General features: G+C 49.0%; 1 long non-coding RNA gene across 2 annotated transcripts in view; it reads right to left on the bottom strand.

Moving 5' to 3' along the window:
- The window catches only part of Gm14009, a 35545-nt gene extending 24790 nt beyond the window's left edge, over positions 1-10755 (bottom strand). For both annotated transcript variants that reach the window (XR_374964.2, XR_866719.1), the window contains exon 1: positions 10591-10755. This is a non-coding gene — a long non-coding RNA (predicted gene 14009). The remainder of the gene's footprint in view (positions 1-10590) is intronic.
- Positions 10756-12100: the final 1345 nt, after the last annotated feature.

Below are 12100 nucleotides of genomic sequence, written 5' to 3'. Positions count from 1 at the left end.
GTGAGTGAGCCTGAAAATGGATGTGCTGTGGGCGAGCTCTTCCATAGCTCCAGAACCCCACAAAGGAGACCAGGAGAAGCTGGAAGAAACCCAGCCAGGGGAACCTGGGTATTGGCGGGAAACTCCATGAAGCTCATCACCCCAGAACCCTGGCTCTCCTGAGGGTGGAGTCCATGCCTCTCCCTCTGGGTCAGGCTTCTGGGCAGTCAGCCAGCCACACTGCCACTTGATGGTTTGTTTGTTTGCTTCTAAAGACATAAAATCCAAGCTTATCAAACAAAGTCACACTTGGCCCTGCCATCTTGAGAGGTAAATTCCACCATTATCTATGCACTTCAACCCCTGCACAGAACACTTGGTTCCCAGGCGAGCTGGCGGCTGGCTGCAGGGCCGACCTTCACCGACTCACCCTTTCAGCCCCCTTTCAGTCCAGGAGCCAGCCAGTCACGAGGCAGGCGTGCCAGTCACACAGACTAGGGAAATGCCCGAAGGTCCAGCCCACAAGCTGGGAGGTTTAAAAAAACCTCTTTGAACTTCAGTTTCCTCGTTTCTATAAAAGTGGCTTGAGGACAATAGTCTCCTTACCAGCTGGTTTGTGATGAGGAGTCATGAAAAGGTGATTAAACATTGACCCCAGTGCTGGCCTTTGGGGAGGACTCAACACAGAACAGCTGTGGCCTCACCAGTTCCTTAGAAACCTCTCGCTGGGTGGAAGGACGAGGTGAGGCTGGGAGAGGTTTGTACACCCAAAGGGAAAAACATAGAGCTTGTGGCTAAAAAGCGCGGGGCAAAATGAGGTCAGCTAGTGGAAACGTCATCCAAAACTTTGCCAGAGCTCTCTTGAGCCAAAGTCCTCAAAATCACCTACTCCTACTGTGTGTGTTAGAATCCACTGAAACGGAAAGGGGCATCCTGGCCCGGAAGTGGGGTTCCCGTTCATACTGCATCTTTGCACAAATTACAAGCTAGGCATGGGAGGGGCAAGCCAGTGAGCTCGCTTTGAGAGCACTGGATAATACTCTTGCTTGCTGCTCCTGCCTCTCCTCGCCCTGCAAAAAGCCCACAGACCCATAGAACAGGAGGGAAAGAGACACGTCGCGTTTTTGAGACGATGGGCACTGGTAAGAGCTGACTCACAGCTGTCCTTGTTTCTCACTCCCGTGGTGCCTGGCAATACTCCAGATGGTGGAGGCACCACAGCCTGTGTCCTCAAATAGAGACCATGGGAAAAACCATGGTGGGTGAATAGTACAGGGCTCTGTTCCCCTCCCAGTTCACATGCGCCAGTCACCGTGAGCCTTGGGGCAGTATTCTTACCACAGTCAACCTGATTCACCCTCAGATGAGTGTGGACAACGGTGGGAACAGGAGGAAAACAAAGCCCAGAGACACCAGTGGGAGAGACCGTGTCAGGGAGAGCAAGGTAAGGCCTCTTGGAAGAAGATGAACCTGTCCAAGAGGCTGGGTGGAGTTGGGGATGGCAGAGCAGGGGGTGATGAGGTTAGTGTAGGATGCAGCTATTCAAAGAAAGTGCCTATAGGGGTCCTGGAAGATCCCAGTTCCGTCCACAGGCCAGACACGTGAGGGAAACAAGATGAACTCAAAATCAGCGCCAGCCTTCATGACCAGAGTTGAGTTGAGTTTCATAAGCTCTGCTGAGGTCAGAAATCAGCAGAAACGGGACAGGCTCTCAGCTGTCTAGTCCCAAGTCTCTTCCTCCAGGAAGACTTCCCGGACCTTCCTCAGTCTCAGATAGCCTCACAATAACTCTGCTACTGTGTTTGATCTTCTGCAGGATGCTGTGTGAGCTGCATGTGAGTTTTGTGAGTTATGAGTCACAGGTGGCTCCAACCCTGCTTTCTGTCCTTCAGTCTCCCATTCAGCACCCAACAGAAGATGCTAGGCACCACTCTGCATCCTCAAGGGATATCGTATGAAGCAAGAGGCAGGTTTTCTTGGGTCCACAGCAACATCAAAAAAGAGCAAAACGGACATGCAAATAAATCTATTTTAGCATTTGAGACAGACGTCCAACTGAGGAACATGATCAGAAGATGCCAGCCAGTATAAACATATTTTGAAAATATGTATTTCATTTCTTATATATGTACATTTGTTCTCGTCGAAAATAAAGATCAAATCAAATTTCAGAGAGATTTAAAACACAAAGAAGAGTCAATTTAAAATTGTACTGCTAGAAATAAACAGCATGGGTTTGAGATGAAGACTCTAAAGGGGGCTCACTTTAGATAAGGCTGGTTAGTGATGACTGCCTTGGATAGATAGCATTTGAAACAGAGAGAGACAGTAAGGAAAACCAGCTCGTGTGAAGAACGGGGGTCGGGGGGAGGCTATGCAGGGCAAGACAAGCTGTATACCCAGGATCTTCAAGGAGGAAGACCTTAGGGTCTGAGAGAGTCTCTGGGACAATATCTTGATCAGAACATGGACAAAAGGACAGTGCCCCCCAGGTCACCACAGGGTATAGATTTCAGATGATGTGAGAAGACTCTATAGAAAGGCTTGAGTGGGCTGGGGAGGGCATCATGTCAGCCTACTGGGATGGCGACTGCTGTAGGGAACACACTGGTGGGGAAGGTTGAATCCGGATGTGTCAGTTATGGGAAGACTGGGGTCTCTGTGGAGGAAACGGTGTGAGGCTGCAGCCTCTACAGATCCATTGGAAGGAAGTTCAAAGAAATGCAGGATGGACCTGGAATCACTGGCTTGAGAACCGGCTTTGACTCTATCCACAGTCTGAGGAAAAACACCTGGGGTAGGAAGACAAAGAGCTCCAGGGGCCCAGGGAGCACTCACACTCTGAAAGAGTCTGAAAAAGGGGCGGGCTCACAAGGACCATCAGGGAGGTAGCTGGGAGAGTCTGTTGACAGATGCTCAGAGTGTGTCCAGACTCAGGATAAAATCCAAGAGCCAGCTAGCCAGGTCGCTGGCAACCTTGACAGAGATCTCCAGGGAAAGCGTTGGGAGCCTCGCCAGGGTGTCTTGTGCCCAGGACTGCAAAAGGAGTTAAGAAAATAGACACAATGTGAACAAATCCGATTATTTTGAAAGCTGTGTCTCTGAAGGCAGAGAGGAGCTCAAAAGTCTCTATGCCAGAGGGGCTGGAGGCCAGGGGACCAAGGAAGCACTGCTGGATGCTGGTTGGAATTGTCCAGAAACAGAAGGGCACTGTGCAAGAGGCCAGAGACACCCAGGGAGTGGGATGGCTGACTCCAGAGCCCAGCTGGGAGGCCTTGGCTATCCCTGCAGGGAGGAGAGAGACACGGCCTGGATGAGATGGCCAGTTTGATGTCCAGAAGATGAAAGTTGAGTTAAATGGGGCAGGGTGGGGGGATTGGAAGAAGAGTGCAGGGATCTATGGAGCAGAATGAGGGCCAAATGCAGAGACAGGAGAGCACACAGGTCCTGTAGGACACAGGATGAGAGATGACTGGAGAGAATAATGGAATCCATAGCTTAGCCTGGCAGTGTTGAGGGTCAACCTGCAGGCTGAGCTGAGTCGAGAGCCCAGTACAAAAGTACCCAGGCAAATTGTGTGATTCCCTCTCCAAACTGCCAGAAGCCGGGGTGCAGGCATAGAGAGGTGGAAGGGAGGGCTCCCGGGTTGGGATTTTGCCAAGTAGCTATAACAAAGGCCGACTTGCTAAGGGAATTTCCGTTACAAAGATTCTGAGGAGTACAAACCAGACAGAAAAGAGGAGAAGGTAGGAAGGAGGAAGGCTCGAGAGAAAAGCAGAACAAAACAGATGGTCGCAATCGGTCTGCAGGATCTAGGTCAAGGGTGAGACTCAATGGCTGCAGAAATACAGCGTCTGAAGGGAGGGGTCTCCAGAGACTCTCGGACTGCATGCTGACAATCCACTGGACAGGATATAGCTGTCCCCAAGGACAAGGTATTTAGGAACCACGAGGGAGGTGGAGTCTGTGCCGATGCCTCTGATTAGTCTATGAGCCACACCTACCAGGTCCCATCACTTTCTAGCTATGTGGATTCCTTTCTACAGTTCAGTATGGTTTGGTACATACATCTTAATATTTATATGAGCACTAAGGGAGATCATTCAGGTAAAACCCTGAGAACAACACACACACATACACACACATATATACACACACACACATACACACACACACACACACACACACACACACACACACAAGGCCAGATAGCGGCCTTTGAGGTGAGCTGCATTAAGTCAAGGCACTGGAGCAACTGGCTAAGGCAGCTCCAGAAAATGAATGTCTTCCTCATGTGCCTGACCCTCAGTCTCCTCAGCTTTGGAGTCTGACTTGGGTGCTAAAGATTGAGCTGTGTACAAGTGTCAGGTACACAGGGGTCAGTAGATCTGGTGGCCAGTGGTGGGTCATCTTCACTGTCAACTTGACTTGGATTTAGAATCACACAAGAGATACACCCCTGAGCTTGTTCGTAAGGGTGTTCCAGAAGCTGAGGAAGAAAAAGCCACCCTGAGTATTGGCAGCACCATCCCATGGCCTGGGGGGACCTGAACTGAATAAAAAGAATATAAATAAGTAAATAAGTAAATGTAACTGGCTTTCGGTATTCATTTAGCACTGCTTCTCCAGATGTGATGGAACCAATTGTGTCACACCCGGGCCCTGGGACTGTCCCATGATTGACTCAAACTGAGCCCAACTAAGCTAAATCATCTTCACTTTAGTTGCTGTTCTCTGGTATTTTGTAAGCCAAGCAACAACACAGTATCCTTGCAGCCTCTATCGCTGGCTTCTGCAGGCATGCGCTGCTTGGGTACGTGGCTTTCCTCCTTCCCTCGTGCACTTCCTCAGGTGTATGGTACACAGAGATTCCTAAAGGTCCATTGTCACTTGTGGCCGGAGGTGGGAGCTAGCATAGGTCCGTGCATACATATATGAGAAATATAGGTCAGACGGATGTCATATGTGATAAGGTCAGGAAAATGGCTAGTACATCATTGCCAGACTGGGTATCTGTGAGGACCACACAACAGATTGAGGAGTGCTGTCTCCTGGTCTCAGCCCAACCCAAGGCCCCAAATGAACCCAGAAGAGGCTGGACCCAGCCATCAGAGGTGGGGACTGTCCCAGCCTCCCTAATAGCTGAATTCAGTCATTAGAACTGCCCCACAGACAGCAGCAGCAGGTGGGTAGAAGTTATCTGGAGGCTATTCAATCAATCAATACTCAACGAAGGTCTGTGCCTTTTCTGTCTCAGATGCTGGATCAGGACAGCTTCAGTCTGTCCTGGCCCTCTTCCTGAGTGTCTCTCCCATTACAATGACAAAAGGAGCTCGAACATTCAGGACACTTGTTGGGCCAGGCTTGCTCCCATCCTGGCTACTTTTCAACAGAAAACTGTGTTGGGCTTCAGGAGAAGAGCTTGCAGTCACAGAACACACATTAAGGAAAGCTCTCAGCGCTTAGGAACACGGACAAAGAACTCTTCACTCTTTGAATGTGGAGTTTCATTTGATGTTTTCAGAAAGAAAACATTTAGCTTACTTTATATAAACCTACAGTTCTTCAAAGTCAGACAAAACAACATAAATTACACAAAACAAGACTGTGCTTAGGACTGTTGTCATTTCCTCCCTTGGCTCTATAACGTTGACTTGTGGACTTTGAAAGTAGTATTTTGTGGACAGAGAGAGAAACAGGCGCAGTCCAATAGGAAGCGCGGCATTGTCCCTGGCTGCTGCATTACTTTGTCACGGAGGTGGTGTTTACACACATTGACATCATGACTCAGGGGGACAAAGTCCTTTAGGTTTCACACCTGCCTCTCAGGAATTTTTGCTTTTGGGAAAGGGGGTTTGTCAGTATGGCTGTGCTCAGCTGATAACAAGATCTCCCCAGCTTCAGGCCCCCACTTTCTTTCCCTGGTCCATAAATAATCAGCACCATTGAGCTCCTGTGGGATTTTAGTCACAGGAGCAACAAGTGTACTCCCTCACATCTCGTCTGTCTGTCTGTCTGTCTGTCTGCATGTCTGAACTTAAAAGCCCCGACAGGAACTAGGAAGGTCAGTCCCATGTTTTGAAATCAAGTGGAGGGAATAAAGTCGTGACCCATGAGGTCACCAGCTGCCTCTTTTTGATGCTCCGAGAAGAGCTTCCAGAGGCCTCTGTCCAGACATCATCAGATAAGAGACATAGTGTGCCTGTCCCAAGGCTGCCTTGGCCTTCTGGTGTACAAGAATTTGAAGCCAAATTTCCTGTGAAAGAGAGTTCAAAGAAACATGGGTCTCAGTGCTTCTCTATCCCATTGCCCAGGGCTGTGCTGAGAAAGGCCCCGCAGCAGACAGTCCCACCAAGAATAGTACTAGAGGCCTGGAGGGAACTGGGAAGGACGCTCTCTTTCCCTTCCAATGTTGTGTTTGCTCATCGTGTCTGTGATGGAGCAGCCATGGTCTTTCCCTGAACGAAGAATTCTGCTGTCCTCAAAAGTACTGGAGATACAAAGAGTGGGGCTCACACAGCCCCAGTCTCCCAGAGCACTAGAACCCTGGGCCTGATCCTCCTTGACAGTCCCCAGTCACTGCAAGCTCACCGTGTGCAGAAGGCCTGCAGGCCAGAGGATGCAGTTTGAAGGTAGCACTGAGTGGTGGTCAGGGAAGGCTGGAAAATGAATCCTCCTCTGGCTGTCTGGGAGGAGGTTCCCTGAGAGAGCAAGGGCACCCGTAGGAGTGAACTGGGCATTCTGAGAAGCAGTCTGTGGCGTGTTCCAGGAAAGAGCCCTGCTTACTGGGATTTATTTTGCCCAAGTGTCATTTTCGGATGACACATGGACACTGCTGCTTTACAGTGGCCACCAGGTTCTGATAGCGACCTGTCTGAAAGGAGAGGTTGTGTGTGAACGATTACCAACCCGTCTTTCTGGGGAGTCCCCACATCAAATCCTGCCTCTGTGGAATTCTGAGGAGAGACTCTCACAGGGACTTCAGAGGACACACAGTGGTGGCAGGGCCCAGAGGCTGTTCATTTGAATGGGCCCAGTGTTCTCCTTAAAAACAAAATGGTTACATTTCGTTGTGTGTACACACGTGCAAGCATTCCATAGCAGGCACAGATGTGGCAGTCGGAGAACCACTTGTGAGAGTCGGTTTTCTCCTTTCCCCATTGATCTCAGGTCCTTGGGATAGGCACAGCACCTTTATGTCCTGGGGATCCTACTGGCCATGCACTTTTTTTTTTTTTTTTTTTTTACAAAAAGGTGAAGGTCAAGAGGCCAAGAGGGGATCCGGCTTACATGAGGAAGATTTACCTCAGAGTCCTAACCAGGCATGGAAATGCCTCCCAGTCCCCTAGCAGATGGTGCTACAAGTACCTACAACTCAACTGGTCCCCTCAGGTCCTACCAAGTCAGAGGGCTGAGCCTCAGCCCAGAGGACAACTTCAAATATAACTAGCAAGGTACATGTACCTACAAGTCAACAGGAGATCAGCCTGGGGCAATCTAAATGGCCTGAGGGGCACCTGGGCTGAGCCCAGCCCCACATGGGTGGGTAGGAGAAAGTCTGGTCTGGAATAGTTAGCTGTCACAAAAAGCCATCTCTGGATGAGCCTTTGAGATACTGATAGCTGGAAATCCCCTTCTTAAAGAGTTTTTCTACTACTGGGGCCAGTGTTGGTGGGTTGGACCTCAGTGCAAAGGACCACTTTCCTCTTTCTCTGCATAGCTGCAAGGGAGTCTTAGAACCTTCTGCACATCCTCCAGGCTTTGTTCCTAAGGAGGCGATGATGCCTGCCTTGTGCCAAGATCCTCTGAGGCATCAAACCCCACTGAGCGGGATATCAAGCCCACAGTGGTCCATGCTATCACTGATACGGGTTAGCCGTGAAAGTCCATCTCTTCTGCCTCCCAGGGCACACTCACGGCTCCTCCTTCTCTCTGACCTCACCTGGCCCTTTAGGTTTGTCAACAGCAGGCTCTGACTCACCTGATGACTGGGCTCTCCCTGGGCACGCAGATTGGAGCTGCCTCACCTGCTCCCTCCATGGCCTTGGCCCTGGGCCCTCCAGCCTACTCTCTCCTCCCACTCACCCTGCCTTTGGCAGGCATCATGAGTGCCTGGGCCAGGGCAAATTGGCAGAGGGAAGTAGAGATGAGAATTGAACATTTTGCAACTACAACCAATTTAAACAAACAGCAAGCACCTGTCCTTCAGTATGTTTACCCTGCGTGTTTTCATTTGATCCAACTACAGCGCTGGAGTGCTCCCCAGATTCTAGAGTCATCCATGAGAATTTGGGGGAAGCTCTCTGATCCAGAGGCTATGGGGACCAGACACACCTTGCAGTCACTTTCATAGTAGAGCCTCTGGGAGATTTGGAGAGATGGGCTCCTACCCCTGGTATTTTATATATCAAAAGAAACAAACAAAAACCCCTGGGCTGGAGGATGCCCCATTTTTTTACCATCTGGCCTGTGTGTAACAGCTGCTCCATATGGGGGTGAAGATTGACCATTGGGTCCATCATCTGTCTATGATAACAACAACAACAACAATAACAGCAACTGTCTGTGATAACAACAATAACAATAACAGCAACAGCAAATCTTCTCGGGGGGGTGTGTTGGGGGGTGTTGCTCAGTCAGTCAAATGCTTACCATACAAATGTGAGGATCTGAGTCTGGGTTCCCTAGCAACCACATAAGAAGCCAGTATATCCATACAGCAGTATATACAAGCGAGCCCAGCCCAGGGGAGGTAGAGATGTGAAGATTTCAGAGACTTGCTAGCCAGCAAGTCCAGCTGAATTAGAGCAATGATGTACAAGAGACTCTAAAATGAGGTGGGGAGTGACTGAGGAAGACACCTGATATTGGCCTCTGGCCTCCATACACGTGCATATACATGTGTGCACCAATGTGGACTGGAACACACACATATAAGTTTCTGTTTTGGGGCATTTGGTTTATGAGAGTGTCTCACTGTAATGCATGCCTAAATACATAAAGCTTCAGTCTACACTCCCCACATTTTTCCTTTGAAGTAAATTGGCAGGGTTTTGCTTTTTATCCTTGAGTATTTCAGAGAAAAGTGCAAAACAAGTGGAGAAGATTTGTACTCAGAGCCTTCACTCAGACCCCTCAGGTATCATTATACCACTTGGTTATATTTCCTTTTTCCTTTGTCCTCCCTCACACCAAACACCAACCCACTCCTGAGACACCTGTAAGCACATTTCCCCCCCTTGAACATTTGAGATATGGTGTTTCCTCATCTCTAAATACTTAAATGCACGTCTAAAAATAAAGATCTCATTGGCTTATTTTCTGTTGCTGTAACAAAACACCCAAGGCTGGGTAGTTTACAAAGAAGAGTTTATTTGGCTGGTGGTTCTATAGACTGGGAAGTTCAAGAGCTTGGTACCATATGTGCCTAAGATCTGGCTAGAGTGTTCTTCCTGAATCATAACTTGGTAGAAATCACATGTTGACACAGAATAAGCATGCTAGCTAGGGGTTCATGCTACAAAGTTATTAATGAAGTTATATGAGTCTTCCCCTGTGGTGGTTTGAATGAGAAATGGCTCCCATAGGTTCCGGTATATGAGCACTTGGTTCTTGTTTGGTGGTGCTGTTAAGGAAGGTTGTGGAACCTTCAGGAGGTGGAGCCTTACTGGAGGAAGTATGTCACAAGAGGAGGGGACAGGTTTTGAGGGTGTCTAGCCTTACCCCATTTCCAGTGAGCTCTCTCTGTTTCCTATTTGTGGTTGAAGACGTGATCTGCTCCAGCCACTCGACCCCAAGCATCCCCCCACTCTTCTCTGGGACTGCAAGCCATACACAAAGTCTTCTACAAGTTGCTTTTGGTCATGGTATTTATCATAGTATAGAAAAGTAATCAATGTATTTACTACCCATGTGACCCACATAATCCTACCCCCCCCCGCCCCCCACAAAGGCTCCAGTACAAAATACAGCATCATATGACTCAGGGAAGTTTCCAACACCTCAACTTCTGGGAGACACATTCAACCCCCAGCACTAACAGTCTCTGAATGATACATCGATATTATCAGACTTTTTTATTTGTATGTCTTTACCATTTGTCTCCCATATGTCCTGTTAATAAGCAGCAGAACACCCTAGGTCATGGCTGGCTTTCAGTCATACGGAAGCTCATTCTCGTGTAATCTGGAGTTGGAAGGGATCTCCCTAAACAATCCCTTGCCGCTGCTGGGACTCTTTGACAAAAGCCTTCCCCTACCCACCAAAGTCGGAGCTAACTCAGTTTTGGACACGTTCTCCTGGCCTTCAGCCAGTCTGCTTCTCACGCCTATGCCTGCACCATTTCCCGTTTGTTCCAGCCGTACCAGCTTGCCTTCTGCTTGCCCCCGATTACCATGTCTATAATCTGTCGGTTTGGACTACACTCCTCTGGCTGCTTCTTGCTCATTCTGGGGTCATGGAGGACAGGCTGTGCTGGCTGAAACCCCTCTGCAGAGCCGTGCCACCACACTGGGCCTTGCTTGCTTTTTCACACATTCACCAGACGCTGGAGAGAGAGTTCACTCGTTCACCTGTTTGTTGTCTTACAACCTACTGAAGATAAGCTCCTACCGTGCAAGCGTCTTGTCCGTAGTGATTCCTGGGTGCTTGAATTAGTGTGCGCCTGCCAGGTGATAGGCACTCAACCAACATTTGTAGGATGAATAGATGCACGATTAAACAGAAGTCTTTTCAGATGTCTGGATTAGAGACAAGAGAACCCTTTCACCTTCACCTAGACGGAATCAATACTTGGCAGGAACTGACAGAGGAAAAACAAACTTCTGCCCACCCCACCCCCACTCCAATGTCCTTTTCAAAAGGTCACTCAATGACCTTGGTTCATGCTTTCCTTTGGATAGTCCCCAGATCTGAAGGCAATAGAATTGGCTTACTTTTAAAGAAGATCTGACAGAGCTCCTACATCTCAGGCTTTGGGCGTCAGGCTTCTTAGCAGGAAGAAGGAAACATTGACATGAGGTCAGGGTTGAGAGACACCAAAAAAGCAACTTATTGGAATCTACTAGGGGCTAAACTGACCCCTCTTCTGTCACAAGGGCCTTGGGCAGCCCTGGCATCCTGGAAAACCCAGGATGAAAGTATTATCTCCAATGGGACTGTCAGCTTGGGGTGAACCAGGTCATGGGCAGGCAGGATGAGCTGTTCTCACCCACATCGGGAAGGTTCTGCCTTTGCTGTGGAGATGAACCCTTGTCTGGAGAACCAAGTTTCAAAGCTCTTGAGCGAGCCAAACCTGGACCCTGCACTATACCCACTCGGACCATAACTCATTTTCTGTACAGACAAGAAAACTGGACAGTGCATGTCTCCCGATGAGCAGCAGTGGCTGGGCATGGCCTGTTGGAATCCCTGGGGGTGTTCACATCCGGCTGTGAGGCTCTTCACGTTCACACTTGAGTAGGACACGTTAGCCTCCCACCATGCCCAATTCACTCTCCTTCAGGATTCAGGGACATGTAAGACAAGCAAAAAAGGGACCACTCTGTCAACCAGGGCTGTGGCCTCAGTGCTCCAAGCCTGTCTGCCAGGTGCTGTAGAGATGCTGCGTCCTGGGGAATCTCTGGGTTCCAAATACTTCTCTGTTCTAGGTCTAAAGCAAAAGCATTTGGAAGAGCAGACATAAAAGATGGATTTGGTTCCCATTGAATTGGAAATAAGACTTCCCCCACCTTACCTGGGAAGACCATATCCAGGTTCTTCTGAACCTGTTTCTCCATTACCCTGGCATTCTGATGCCTTCAATGACTTTTTATTTATTTATTTATTTAGGTTTTTCGAGACAGGGTTTCTCTGTGTAGCCTTGGCTGTCCTGAAACTCACTTTGTAGACCAGGCTGGCCTCGAACTCAGAAATCTGCCTGCCTCTGCCTCCCAAGTGCTGGGATTAAAGGCGTGCGCCACCATGCCTGGCTCTTTAATGACTTTAAATAGAACAAGTTACGTGGGAAGTTATTCTCGATGGTGGAAAGCCTGTGTTGAATCAGCCGAACCACACCTTCCTACAGACAGAATTATTGGGACAAGCTGAAAGTCGGCAGGACTTCAGACTAGGTGGGAAGATC

The sequence above is a fragment of the Mus musculus genome, chromosome 2 (genome assembly GCF_000001635.26).
Source record: "Mus musculus strain C57BL/6J chromosome 2, GRCm38.p6 C57BL/6J".
NCBI classification, from domain to species: Eukaryota; Metazoa; Chordata; class Mammalia; order Rodentia; family Muridae; genus Mus; species Mus musculus.
This window is presented reverse-complemented; position numbering and strand designations above follow the sequence as displayed.